Here is a 14,199-nt window from a genome sequence, read left to right as displayed (position 1 = left end):
ATATTCTTAAATGAAAGACTTTAATGGAATAATACCTCACCCCTTTCATTAGCAGATATTTTACTAAGCCCGAGGTTATAAACAAAATCGATTTGGTTAGTGTTGATTTGGTCTCACCATTATTTTTTTTTAAGATTTTATTTATTCATTTGACAGAGATCACAAGTAGGCAGAGAGGCACGCACAGAGAGGAAAGGAAGCAGGCTCCCTGCTGAGCAGAGAGCCCGATGCGGGGCTCGATCTCAGGATCCTGAGATCATGACCCAAGCGGAAGGCAGAAGCTTTAATCCACTGAGCCACCCAGGTGCCCCTCACCATTATTTTTGATGAACAAAACCCACCTACCACAGTTCAATTAGCTCAGAACATGCCTCAAGACAGAAAACCGTTCTATCAAACAATTTTCAAATTAAACTATAACATTAGAAAAGGAACAAATGTTTTATTCCTGGATGTCCATGCAAATAAATATGATGGAAAATTAAAATCCAAAAGAAAGAATCATCAAAATTCATCCACATTCACTGTGAAAACGTATGAAATTCTTTACTTTTTGTTCTTTTTTAAGTTTTTATTTAAATTCCAGTTAGTTAACATACAGTGTAATATTAGTTTTAGGTGCAGAATTTAGTGATTCATTACTTCCATACAACACCCAGTGCTTCCTTAATGCCTTCCTTAATGTGCCTTCCTTAATGCCCATCCCCCATTTAACCCATCCCCCACCCACCTCCCCTCCAGGAACCCTCAGTTTGTTCTCTATAGTTAAGAGTCTCTTATGGTTTGTCTTTCTCTCTTTTTATCTGTTTTGTTTCTTAAATTCCACATATGAATGAAATCATACGGTATTTATCTTTCTCTGACATATTTCACTTAGAATGATAATCTCTAGCTCTAGCCACGTCATTGCAAACGGCAAGATTTCATTCTTTTTAATGGCTGAGCAATATTTCATTGTATATACCACCTCTTCTTTATCTATCAGTCGATGGACATTTGGGCTCTTTCTATAATTTGATTATTGTTGATAATGCTGCTATAAACATTACGGTAAATGCACCCCTTCGAATCTGTATTTTCGTACCCTTGGGTAAATACCTGTAGTGCAATTGTTGGATCATATTTTTAACTTTCTGGGAAATCTCCATACTGTTTTCCAGAGTGACTGCACCAGTTTGCATTCCCACCGACAGTCCAAGAAGGTTCCCTTTTCTCATCCTCACCAACATCTGTTGTTTCTTATGTTGTTAATTTTAGCCATTCTGACAGGTGTGAGGTGGTATCTCATTGGAGTTTTGATTTGTATTTTCTTGATGATGAGTGATGTTGAATATCTTTTCATGTGTCTGTTGGTCATCTTTATGTCTTCTTTGGAAAAATTCTGTATTCATGACTTCTGCCCATTTTTAATTGGATTATTTGTTTTTTGGGTGTGTTGAGTTTTATATGTTCTTTATAGATTCTGGATATTAACCCTTTATCAGATATGTAATTTGCAAATGTCTTCTTCCATTCCATATGTTGCTAACTTTTAGTTTTCCTGATTGTTTCCTTCATTGTGAAGAAACTTTTTATTTTAATGAAGTCTCAAGAGTTTACTTTTGTTTTTGTTTCCTTGCTTCAGGAAATATATCTAGTAAGAAGTTGCTATAGACTGGGGCACCTGGGTGGCACAGTCGGTTGGGCATCTGACTCTTGGTTTCAGCTCAGGTCGTGATCTCAGGGTTGTAAGATCGAGCCCCATGTCCGGCTCCATGCTCAGCCTGTCTGCTTGAGATTCTCTCTCCCTGTCCCTGTCCCTGTCCCTCTGCCCCTCCCACTGTGCTCTCTTACTCACTTTCTCTCTCTCTCTCTTAAATAAATAAATACATCATTTTAAAAAAAACAGAAAAAGAAGTTGCTAAGGATGATGTCCAAGAGGTTACTGCCTATGTTCTCCCATAGGATTTTGATGGTTTCCTCTCTCACATTTAAGTCTTTCATCCATTTTGAATTTGTTTTTATGTATGGCATGAGAAAGTGTTCCAATTTCATTCTTTTGCATGTTGCTGTCCAGTTTTCCCAACAACATCTGTTGAAGTGACTGTCTTTTTTCTGTTGGATGTTCTTTCCTGATTCGTTGAAGATTAATTGACCTTATATAGTTGTGGATCCATTTCTGGGTTTTCTATTCTGTTCCATTGATCTATGTCTGTTTTGGGGCCAGTACAATACTATCTTGATCCCTATAGCTTTGTAATGTAACTTCAAGTCCAGAATTGTGATGTCCCCAGTTCTGCCTTTCTTTTTCAAGATTGCTTTGACTATTTGGGGTCTTTTGTGATTCCATACAAATTTCAGGATTGTTTGTTCTAGCTCAGTGAAAAATGCGGTGGTATTTTTTTTTATTTAGTTTTCTCAGTGTTCCAAGATTCATTGTTTATGTACCACACTCAGTGCTCCATGAAATACATGCCCTAGGGATTGCATTAAATGTATAGATTGCTTTGGGCAGGATAGACACTTCCAATAACATTTGTTCTTTCAATCCATGAGATTGGAATTGAGATCTTTCCCAGTTGGAACTGAGTTCTTTCAATCCGTAAGAAATGGAATGTTTTTCCATTTCTTTGTGTCATCTTTAGTTTTGCCATAAGTGTTTTATAGCTTTTCAGAGTTCATTAGGTTTATTCCTAGGTATCTTATGGGTTTTGGTGTAATTGTAAATGGGACTGATTCCTTGATTTTTCTTTCTGCCGCTTCATTACTGGTGTATAGAAATACAACAGGTTTCTATATGTTGATTTTATACCCTAAGATTTTACTGAATCTGTGTATCACTTCTAGCAATTTTTTGGTGGAGTCTTTCAGGTTTTCTACATAAAGTATCATGTTATCTGCAAATAGTGAATATTTGACTTTGCCAATTTGGATGACTTTTATTTCTTTTTGTTGTCAGATGGCTGAGACTAGGACTTCCAGTACTACATCAAATAACAGTGGTGAGAATGCACATCTCTATCTTGTTCCTGACTATACAGGAAGAGCTCTCAGTTTCTCCCCATTGAGAATGATATTAGTGGTGGGTTTTTTCGTTAATGGTCTTTATTACGTTGAGGTATGTCTCCTCTATCCCTACTTTGTTGAGGGCTTTTATCAAGAATGGACTCTATACTTTGTCAAATGTTTTTTCTGCATCTATTGAGAGGATCATATAGTTCTTATCCTTTCTTTTATTAATGTGATCTATCATGTTGATTGATTTGCGAATATTGAACCACCCTTACAACACAGGAATAAATCCCACTTGATTGTAGTGAATGATTCTTCTAATGTACTTTGGATTTTATTTGCTAGTATTTTCTTGAGAATTTTGATATCCATGTTCATCAGGGATATTGGCCTGTAGTTCTCTTTTCTAATGGGGTCTTTATGTGGTTTTGGAATCAGGGTAATGCTGATCTCATAGAATCAGTTTGAAAACTCTCCTTTCCTTCCTATTTTTTGGAATAGTTTGGGAAGAATAGGCATTAAGTCTTCTTTCAACGTTTGGTAGAATTCCTCTGTGAAGTCATCTGGCCCTGGATTTTTGTTTGTTGGAAGATTTTTGATTACTGATTCAATTTCCTTGTTGGTTATCAGTCTATTCAATTTTTCTATTCCTCCTTGTTTCAATTTTGGTAGTTTGTATGTTTCTAGGAACTGATCCATTTCTTCCAAATTGTCAATTTGTTGACATATAATTTTTCATAATATTCTCTTATAATTGTATTTCTGTGGTGTCGGTTACTTTTCCGCTCTCATTCATGCTTTTATTTATTTGGGTATTTTCTCTTTTCTTCTGGATAAGTCTGTGAGGGATTTATTAATTTTATTAATTTTTTCAAAGAAACAGCTCCCAGTTTCATTGATCTGTTCTACTGGGGGTTTTTTGTTTGTTTCTATATCATTTATTTCTGCCCTAATCTTTATTATTTCCCTTCTTCTGCTGGCCTTAGGCTTCATTTGTTGTTCTTTTTCTAGTTTCTTTAAGTTTAGGTTGCTTATTTGAGATCTTTATTGCTTCTTGAAGTCGCCCTGTATTGCTATACACTTCCCTCTTAGGACCGCTTTTGCTGCATCCCACAGGATTTGGACCATTGTGTTTTCATTTTCATTTGTTTCCATGTATTTTTTTTTATTTCTTCTTTAATTTCTTGGTTGACACATTCATTCTTTTTCTTTAACCTCCATCTGTTTGTGGGCTTTCCAGATCTTTTTCTTGTGGAACACTTCAAGTTTCATAGCATTATGGTTAGAAAATACGAATGATATGATCTCAATCTTTTTGTACTTGATGAGACCTGATATGTGACCTAGTATGTGATCTATTCTGGAGAATGTCCCATGTGCACTTAAAAAGAGTATGAATTCTGCTGCTTTAGGATGATATGTTCTGAATGAATATAACTGTTTAGATCATCTGATCTAGTGTGTAATTCAAAGCCATTGTTCCCCTGTTGATTTTCTATTTAGATGATCTGTCCATTGATGCAAGTGGGGTGTTAAGTCTTCTACGATTATTATTACATTATTATGAACTCCTTTATGTTTGTTATTGTTTTATATATTTGGGTGCTCCCAAGTTGGGAGCATAAATACCCACAATTGTTAGATCTTCTTGTTGGACAGACAATTTTTTTGATGTAATGCCCTTCTTTATCTCTTGTTACAGTCTTTGGTTTAAAATCTGGTTTGTCTGGAGGTGCCTGGGTGGTGCAGTTGGTTGAGCATCTGACTCTTGGTTTCAGCTCAGGTCGTGATCTCAGGGTCTTGGGATAAAGCCCCACATCAGGCTCTGAGCTCAGCTGGAGTCTGCTTGGGATTCTCTCTCCCTCTCCCTCAGTTCCTCCCACTCATGCCTAAAATAAATAATCTTTTTTAAAAAAAATTTTTAATTAAAATAAATAAATAAAATCTAGTATGTCCAATATAAGTATGGATCCTCTGGCCTTCTTTTGATGTGCTTTTCCATGGTAAATGTTTTTTCATCCCCTCACTTCCGATCTGCAGGTGTCTTTAGGATTAAAATGAGTCTCTTGGGTCACCTGGCTGACTCAATTGGTAGTGCATGCAACTCTTGATATCAGAACTGTAAATCTGAGCCTATGTGGGGTGTAGAGATTACTTAAAAATAAAATCCTTTAAAATAAAAAATAAATATGAGTCTATTGTAGGCAACATATAGATAGGTCATTTTTTAATCCATTCTGATACCCTATGTCTTTTGATTGGAGCATTTAGTCCATTTACATTCAGAGTCATTATTAATAGATATGAATTTAGCGCCACTTTATTACTTGTTTTGTCACTGTTTCTGGAGATTTTCTCTGTTCTTTTCTAGTCTTTGTGCATCTGGTTTTTCTTTCCCACTCAAAGAGTCCTCTTTAATATTTCTTGCAGGGCTGGTTTAGTGGTCACAAGCTCCTTTTAGTTTTTGTTTGTCTGGGAAGCTCTTTATTCTTCCTTCTATTCTGAATGACAGCCTTGCTGGATAGAGTATTCTTGGCTGCAAGATTTTTCCCATTCAGGATGTTAAATATATCATGCCACTCTCTTCTAGCTTGCCAAGTTTCTGTGGAAAGATCTGCTCCTAAATTTATTAGTCTTCCCTTGTAAGTTAGGGACTTCTTTTGTCTTGATGCTTTTGGATTTTTTCCTTATTTCTGTATTTTGCAAATTTAACTACACTATGTCTTGGTGTTGGCCTGCTCTTGTTGATTTTGATGGGAGCTCTTGGTGCCTCCTGATTTGGATGCCTTCTTCCTTCCCCAGATTAGAGAAGTTTTCAGCTATAATTTCCTCAAACAAACCTTCTGCCCCCTTTTCTAGCTCTTCCTTTTTGGGGGGACTCCTATTATATGCATGTTATTACACTTTCTGGAGTCACCAAATTCCCTAAGTCTAGCTTTATGATCCAAGATTTCTTTCCCTTTTTTGTTCAGCTTCATTATTTTCCATCTTCTGAGGGAATTCTATCTTTTTGGTGTTTTTACATAAAATGTATTGTTTCAGGGGCACAGGTCTGTGATTCATCAGTCTTACACAATTCACAGCGCTCACCATAGCACATACCCACCCCAATGTCCATCACCACCCCTCCCTAAAAATATGAAACACTTCATGAATTTGTATGTCATCCTTGTGCAGGGGCCTTGCTAGTCTTCTCTGTATCATTCCAATTTTAGTATATGTATTGCCAAAGCAAGCACAGGAATTCTATCTTCTATATCACTTATTCCTTCTTCTGCTTCTTCCATCCTTGAGGTAATTACACCCAGTTTGTTTCAAATCTTGGTTATCACATTTTTTATTTGGCCTGATTTGTTTTTAGCTCTTTTGCTTCTGCAGTAAGGGTCTCCCTGATGTCTTCTATGCTTTTCTCAAGCCCAGCTTACTATCCTTATGATTGTTGCTTTAAATTCAGGATTAGGCATGTTACTTAGATCTGTTTCGATTAGATTCCTGGCCATGATCTTATTTTGTTCTTTCTTTTGGGATGAAATCCTCCATTTTGGCATTTTGTCTAGGTCACTGTCTTTTTCTGTGTGTTAGTAAAACCTGTTATGTTTCCTACTCCTGAGAGTAATGACCTAATTAAGAAAAGTCATATAATGTCCAGGGCCTGGTACTTCAGGAAGTAGCTCTAGTGTGTACTGCATGCACTCTGCTGCTTGTTTTCATTGCTCTATCCTTCAGTTCAGTAGTCTGCAGAGTTTCTCCTTGCCTGCAGTTGGGGGTGTTCGGACCCTGGCTAGGGTATGGAGTGTTTTAACTAGCTGTGCTCTGGTCTGCTTGTTAAGAAAACTGATACTATTCCCACTAGAACTGAAGCTTTGCAGAACTGTATAGTCAGTAGACATGGTACATGAAGGGGTTTGTGTTGGTCTTTGGGGCGAGGGGCCCACTGCACTGATTCTTTGGCATACTTGCCTGAGAAAAGCAGTACCAGTGGAGCACAGGGGATGGGTCTTGGTGTGAGCAGGTTAGGCAGCCAGTGTTGGTGTTGTGGTATTTCCTGAAATTAGTTTATACTGAGGGGCAGGGAAGGGCAATGGTGCCAGCCAGCTCCTTTGTCCCTGGAGAGGGGAATTCCTGCTTGCTGCTGGGAAGCCCTCCCAGAAGACTGAACAATCTTCCCTCATGAGTCCCAGCTGTTCCTTAGGTCACTGCCTTCACACTGTCTGTGTCCAGGTTGCTTGATCACCTGGAGCAATGCAGTGCACTGTGGGCTCTATCACTGCCAAGCTGGCTGAGTTTTAAAATTCCATACTTTGGGACGCCTGGGTGGCTCAGTTGGTTGGACGACTGCCTTCGGCTCAGGTCATGATCCTGGAGTCCCGGGATCGAGTCCCGCATTGGGCTCCCAGCTCCGCGGGGAGTCTGCTTCTCTCTCTGACCTTCTCCTCGCTCATGCTCTCTCTCACTGTCTCTCTCTCAAATAAATAAATAAAATCTTTTAAAAAATAAATAAATAAATAAAATAAAATAAAATTCCATACTTTAAGGACCTGGTGTGGCAGGGACCTGCACTGGTCTTCTGGGGGAGGGTCATAAGTGCCGGGACTGATGCAGGTCTGACCCAGAAGAACAGTCACACCAGAGCACAGAAGCAGGGAATACACACTAAAGAGCCAGTGTCCAGGTTAGCGGCCCTCAGCAGGTCTCTGCACTTATGCTGAGGGGCAGGGGAGAAAATGGCACCTACTGGCACCTTCATTCCCAGAGAGGCAATGTCACCTCTTTAAGATGTGCTCCAAGAAGGGGAAACCTTCTCTCCCCATGCATCTCAGGCAATCCTCAGATCACACCATCTGTCCCCAGGTTACCTGGCTGCCTTCTCCACAGGAGCATGGCAGCATCCACATGGCTCCACACCAGCCACACTGTGGATCTCTAAAACTCCAGTCTTTGAGCCCTACGGGTTGCAAAAACTCATAAAAATCAGCTCCTCTCACTCTCCCAGGCAATGCCTTTGGGTAAGTATTCTCTTTGTGCCTATCTCTATGCACTCTCCTCTCACTCACCTTTCCTCACGACCAGGGCTCCTTCCCCTCTGCAGCATCCACAAGCCATTTCTCCCCCAAACCACATCTCCACATCTCCTACCTTCCACAAAGTGGTTTCCTCTCTCCCTCCAGTTGTGCAGTTTGTTCTGTCAGTGCTCAGATCAATTTCTTGGGAATTCAGAATGATCTGACATTTATCTACTGTGTTTGAGGGACCAGGCAAGCCTAATACATCATCTTAGCCCCCCGCCCAACCACTACATGAAATTCTTTTCAAAAGATTTGCCTTCCTATTTAAATTTTGCTCAGGTTGGCATTAAACTGTATTTACATTCTTGTATGGACATCTGATGAAAGACAGCTTAGAACTATTTCAGTTTAGAATTTGTTGTAGATAATCCACTAAATGGGTAATTTTAATTCAAATTAAAGTGTTGCCACTATTTTTAATCTGAGATCTTCCTGATGAACATAGTAGACCTGTTTCCTATGATTTTGAAGCTGTAATGCAGAAATAAAGTGATTCAGTATAACCAAATCTACCACTACATTCAGGTTATAATCAAATAAAGAGCTAATTCTTGAATGGCAGAAGATTTTACTCTCAAGAGAGTAAAATCATTTCTCTAGGATGAAATACAGACAACTCCAGTGCTAACCCTTTTGTATGTTCTGCTTTGGATCAAGGACATTCCAAAGTAGAATAGTTAAATATATATATGTGTATATATATATGTATACATGTGTGTATACACACACACACACATACGCTTCCCAGAAAGTAAGGAGAATAGTAAAAATGGATTGAAGTAGAGAAAAGATAACAAATACATTCAGGAATCCCAACATATAGGTAATAGAAGTTTCAAAAATGAGAAGGTAAAGAAAACAGAAGAGAAGAATTCAGCAAAGTAATAAATACAAATATTTCCTAGAAATGAATTACTTGAGTCTTTAAAATGGAAGGAGCTATATGAGTGCCCAAAATGAATGAAAAAAAAAAATCCATGCTAGGCCCATCACCATGAAATTTCAGAACACTGGGAACATAGAGAAAATTCTAGTGTTCATAGACTATGAAAATATATACACATTATTTCTTTGTCAAACATTATAATGTAAGATCGGTAAACCATTTCTAGATACTTCCCCATGTTTCCATACTTGTGACCACTCTGTACGAGTTTCCCGTGGAAAACATAGACCATATAAAAAATATCAGGAATCAAACAACTTTAGATTTCTTGACACTAGAACTTAATTAATGCCCAAGTGAACTAAGAAAAAAAGAAAAGATCAAATAAAGACATCTTCAAAATGCAAATTTCAAAATTTTTCATCTGATGTAGAATTTCTCAAGAAGCTGTCCTACAAAGGGAGTAAATCAAACAGGGAGGAAAGGATGAGACCAGCAACAAGAGATCCAAAATAGTAGAGAAGCAGAGAGCATCCCAAGAAAGATGGGGATGGGAAGTCCTAGGGATGACAGTGGCAGGGAGCCTAAAAAACAATTAGTCCAGGATAGAGAAGGTGGGGAGAAGAGTCCAGGATGGAAGTCTCTTACAAGAAACTTAAAACAATAGAATTGCTGAGGTATAGGAACACAATGAGGGATTTTTCAGTCATATTAGAGAGTTTAAGAGTAATTCAGTGTTTGGTGCAATAAACAACAAAGAATATAATAAACTGTGCCATGAAGAAAAATAAAGATAACTTACCAAGAAAAATAAGTTATAGAAAATAATACCCCCAAATAGAACCCCTTAGGTAGGATGGGGGGAGGGTCGGAATTAAGTGTGTGCTGTGTGGGAGAAGGGTACAATAGAGATAATAAGTAAGCAGTTGTGGGGGGAGGTAAAACAGATAATATCTAACAGTGGGAACTAAAAACATGGCAGGATGTGCATGTTATTCAGAAACAGGAAATTAAACATCAGAAGAAACAGCAATAAGAATTAAAAGCAGTTGCCTCAAGGGAGTGGAAACGGGTAGTAGAGAGCAAGGGGCATGAAACTGTTGACCTTGCCATATTCTTTTACTTTTTAGGCTATGTACAAGCTAATTTGATAAAGTCAAAATTTTAAATGGAAATTATTACCACTCAACAAATATAAAATTAAATGACTCCATCACTTGGTGCTGGGTTCAAGTTCAAACTGGGTCCACTGAAATAGGGTGACACTCCTTGCTGTCACCAATGTCACATACAACCCAGGAAGTTGTCAGGTTCTAGGAGTCTGGCAAAGCCCCACCAAGGGTAAGGAGTTAGGCAGGAGTATAACAAAGGTTAAAGGGAGCCCCAACTCTTTGAATTCCAAAGGAGAAGCATCAGGACTTGGCCGGTGGAGGATTTAGCTAGAAAAGTGAAGGGAGAGAAAGGAAACCTGTAGCTAAGGTGCCTTCTTTCCTGCTAGATTCCCATTCTATTATTTTTCTAAAGGAGCTCAACTAAAAACTTCACTACAGGCTGCTTTAACAAATAATCATCTTTGGTCTTTTATACAGAATGTACACACTAATACTGCTAATAAATCATAGTACTTTTGTTATTTTTATACTTTTGGATGATATATTTAGAAAAATAAAGAAATTCCTAAATATTGAGTGTAATGAAATAAATAAATTGAGATTCAGTCCTTTCAGTATATCTTTGATAGTCCTGTTTTAAATTTAATTTTAAACTAGATTTAAAGTTATCATGAGTTCCTTCCCTCATCACTGCCCACCAGTTACCACAGCTAATGAACACCTGACATACAGAAAACTCTAAAATAAAAAATTTATTGAAAAGCTTTAGTTTCATACTATAACTTTTAGATGCAAAAAAAAGATTTATAATTAAGAAAATTTAACTATAGAAATAAAGAACAGATATATATCCTATCTAAAATTATATATTGAATATATATATTTATTAAAATAGCCCTTTTTTTAAAAGATTTTATTTATTTATTTGAGAGAGAGAGACATAGCGAGAGAGGAAACACAAGCACAGGGGATGGGAGAGGGAGAAGCCGTCCTCCCGCTGAGAAGGGAGCATAATGTGGGGCTCGATCTCAGGACTCTGGGATCATGACCTGAGCCAAAGGCAGACGTTTAATGACTAAGCCACCAAGCACCCCAAAATAGCCTGTTATTGTTATCAAATTCTTAACTGAGCTCTTTAAAATACATATGTAAAATATATGTAAGTATATATATATATATATATATATTCCATTTAAAATACATGGATACATATATATTCCATCTCAAATAAGTTCATGCAGAAAAGTTCACTGTTATGAAACTGTCGACCAAAATTATAAATCCAAGCTAGACACATAGCTTTTTTCTCTTGACCTAGATCCACCCGGGAAAAAAACAAGCTTAAGAACCTTAACCACAGGCAAAGTTCAGGCAGCATTTTCTCTATAACATCATCATTACCAGTTGCTAAATTAGTTCTATCCAACAGGTAAAACATGTTCTACCCCAGAACTCCCTACTCTCAGAGTTGTAAAATAAAGGTATCACTTACCTTAAAGAACTAAAATCTACCAAGTTCCTTTTGGAACACATTATCCAAAACTTAGAGCTACTTTGAAAAATCAATATTTGACAGTTTGTGACTCTAAAATATTTTAAAATGTTTTTTAAAGAGGATTCTGAAGGCAAGTCAGAAGCACAAATAGAAAATAAAATAACTGAACTAATCACCCCTCATGTCATACCATTTCTTCTAACACCACACCTCACTGGAACGGAAGAGGCAATGAATGCAGAGAAAAGGAAGATATGATGGGGAAGAGAAGTCACAGGAACTGAGTTGCAAAATGAGAAGTGGGTTTTAACTACTATTTAATTATTATTATTATTATTAACTTTATTATTATAGTAGATATATAGGGATAAAGAACAGATAGGAGATGTTGTGTTAAAGTATTTAGGATTGTTAGCTGGTGCTTAGTTGAAATATGTAACTAGTACTTAGAATTATTAGTTGACACTTACTTATTGGAATACAAAATTTGCATAAAATTTTTCAAGCACCAAAACACAAATAATAGCAAAACAAGTAAGGGAAAAATCTGCTTTGGGGTCCAGTGAGAAAAGTACGTAGGTTGGATGGAATAGACAGGTGATGGGTATTAAGGAGGGCACTTGTTAGGATGAGCACTGGGTGTTATATGTAAATGACAGATCACTGAACTCCACTCCTGAGCCAATATTGAACTATATGTCAATGAACTAGAATTTGAATTTAAAAAAAAAAAAAAAGAAAGGAAAGTTACATAAGTCAAAATCTTGGAGCTTGGGGCTCCTAGCTGCCTCAGTCAGTGAAGCATGCAACTCTTGATTTGGGGTTATGAGTTCGAGCCCCATGTTGTGGGTAGAGTTTATTTAGAAAACAAAAATTCTTAGCTTAATTGTTAGCAGGTCCTTTAAAATTCCTCTAGTCCAACTTTTGCAGGACTCTCTTCTTCAAAATCCATAACAAAGAATCACCCACCTTCTGTTCTGAACTTCCCAAGGCAAGGAGCTCACTACGTCCCCAAAAAAGCCTATTATTTCTTTATTGAAAGAATTGTTGGGGAGTACAGTCTGGCTTCTAACAGTTTCACTTGTAGGTCCTAATCATTACTTCAAAGCAATAGTAAAGAAGCCTGCACTATATTCTTGGGGCACCTGGGTGGCTCAGTGGGTTAAGACTCTGCCTTCGGCTCAGGTCATGATCTCAGGATCCTGGGATCGAGGCCCACATCTGGCTCTCTGCTCAGCAGTGAGCCTGCCTTCCCCTCTCTCTCTGCCTGACTCTCTGCCTACTTGTGATCTCTCTCTCTCTGTCAAATAAATAAACAAAATCTTAAAAAAAAAAAAAGCCTGCACTATATTCTACATAAAGGCTCCTAAACATATTTATATATAAATGGACAGATTCAAACAGTGGTTCATAGGAAATTAAGAGGATAAGTCTTAAGAATAACATTCACAGAATGTCATCTAAGTCATCCCAGAGGAAGCAAAAAAATTCAGTTCAGAATTACTGGTTTAGGGGTATCTGGGTGTTTCCATTGGTTAAGCATCTGAGTTTGCCTCAGATCATGATCTCAGCATCCTAGGACCAGGCCCAGCATTAGGCTTCCTGATCAGTAAGGAATCTGGTGATCCCTCTCCCCCTGCTTGTGCCTGTGCTCTCTCTCTCACTCTAATAAATACATAAAATCTTGGGAAAAAAATAAAGAATTATTGGTTTAAAATATTATAAGCATTACTACTAAAAGTAATCTCAGAGATTTTAAATTTTTCATCAGTCTCTTTTTTTAATTTAAATTCAATTAATTAATATATAATGTGTTACTGGTTTCAGAGGTAGAGGTAAGTGATTCATCAGTCTTACAGAACACCCAGTGCTCATTACATCACATGCCCTCCTTAATGTCCATCACCCAGTTACCCCATCCCCCCACCCCTCCCCTTCAGCAACCTTGTTTGTTTCCTGTGATTAAGAGACTTTTATGGTTTGTCTCCCTCTCTGATTTCGTCTTGTTTTATTTTTCCCTCTCTTCCCCTATGATCTTGTTTTGTTTTTCAAATTCCACATATGAGTGAGATCTGTCTTTCTCTGACTGACTTATTTTGCTTAGCAAAATACCCTCTAGCTCCAACCTCGTCATTGCAAATGGCAAGATTTAATTTTTTGATGGATGAATAGTATTTCATTTTATATATATATGCTACATCTTCTTTATCCATTCATCTGTCAATGGACATCTAGGTTCTTTCTACAGTTTGGCTATTGTGGACACTGCTGCTGTAAACATTGGGGTGCATGTGCCCCTTTGGACCACTACATGTGTATCTTTGGGATAAATACCCAGTAATGCTATTGCTGGGTCATAGGATAGCTCTATTTTCAACTTTTTGAGGAACCTCCATATTGTTTTCCAGAGTGGCTGCACCAGCTTGCATTCCCACCAACAGTGTTAAGAGGGTTCCCCTTCCTCCACATCCTCTCCAACTCTGTCATTTCCTGACTTGTTAATTTTAGCCATTCTGACTGGTGTGAGATGCTATCTTATTGTGGTTCTGATTTGTATCTCCCTGATGCTGAGTGATGTTGAGCATTTTTTCATATGTTTGTTGGCCATTTGGATGTCTTCTTTGTAGAAATGTCTGTTCATGTCTTCTG

The 14,199-nt window shown here is 37.7% G+C and overlaps 1 protein-coding gene across 2 annotated transcripts in view; it reads right to left on the bottom strand.

Moving 5' to 3' along the window:
- LOC111156618 (coiled-coil domain containing 171) overlaps positions 1 to 14,199 on the bottom strand; it is a 284,698-nt gene that overhangs the window by 211,890 nt on the left and 58,609 nt on the right. The window lies entirely within an intron of this gene.

This window comes from Enhydra lutris, unplaced genomic scaffold, assembly GCF_002288905.1.
Source record: "Enhydra lutris kenyoni isolate GAN:26980312 unplaced genomic scaffold, ASM228890v2 scaffoldscaffold47, whole genome shotgun sequence".
Taxonomy (NCBI): Eukaryota; Metazoa; Chordata; class Mammalia; order Carnivora; family Mustelidae; genus Enhydra; species Enhydra lutris.
Note: the sequence above shows the minus strand (reverse complement) of the source record. Positions and strands in the feature narration are given on the sequence as shown.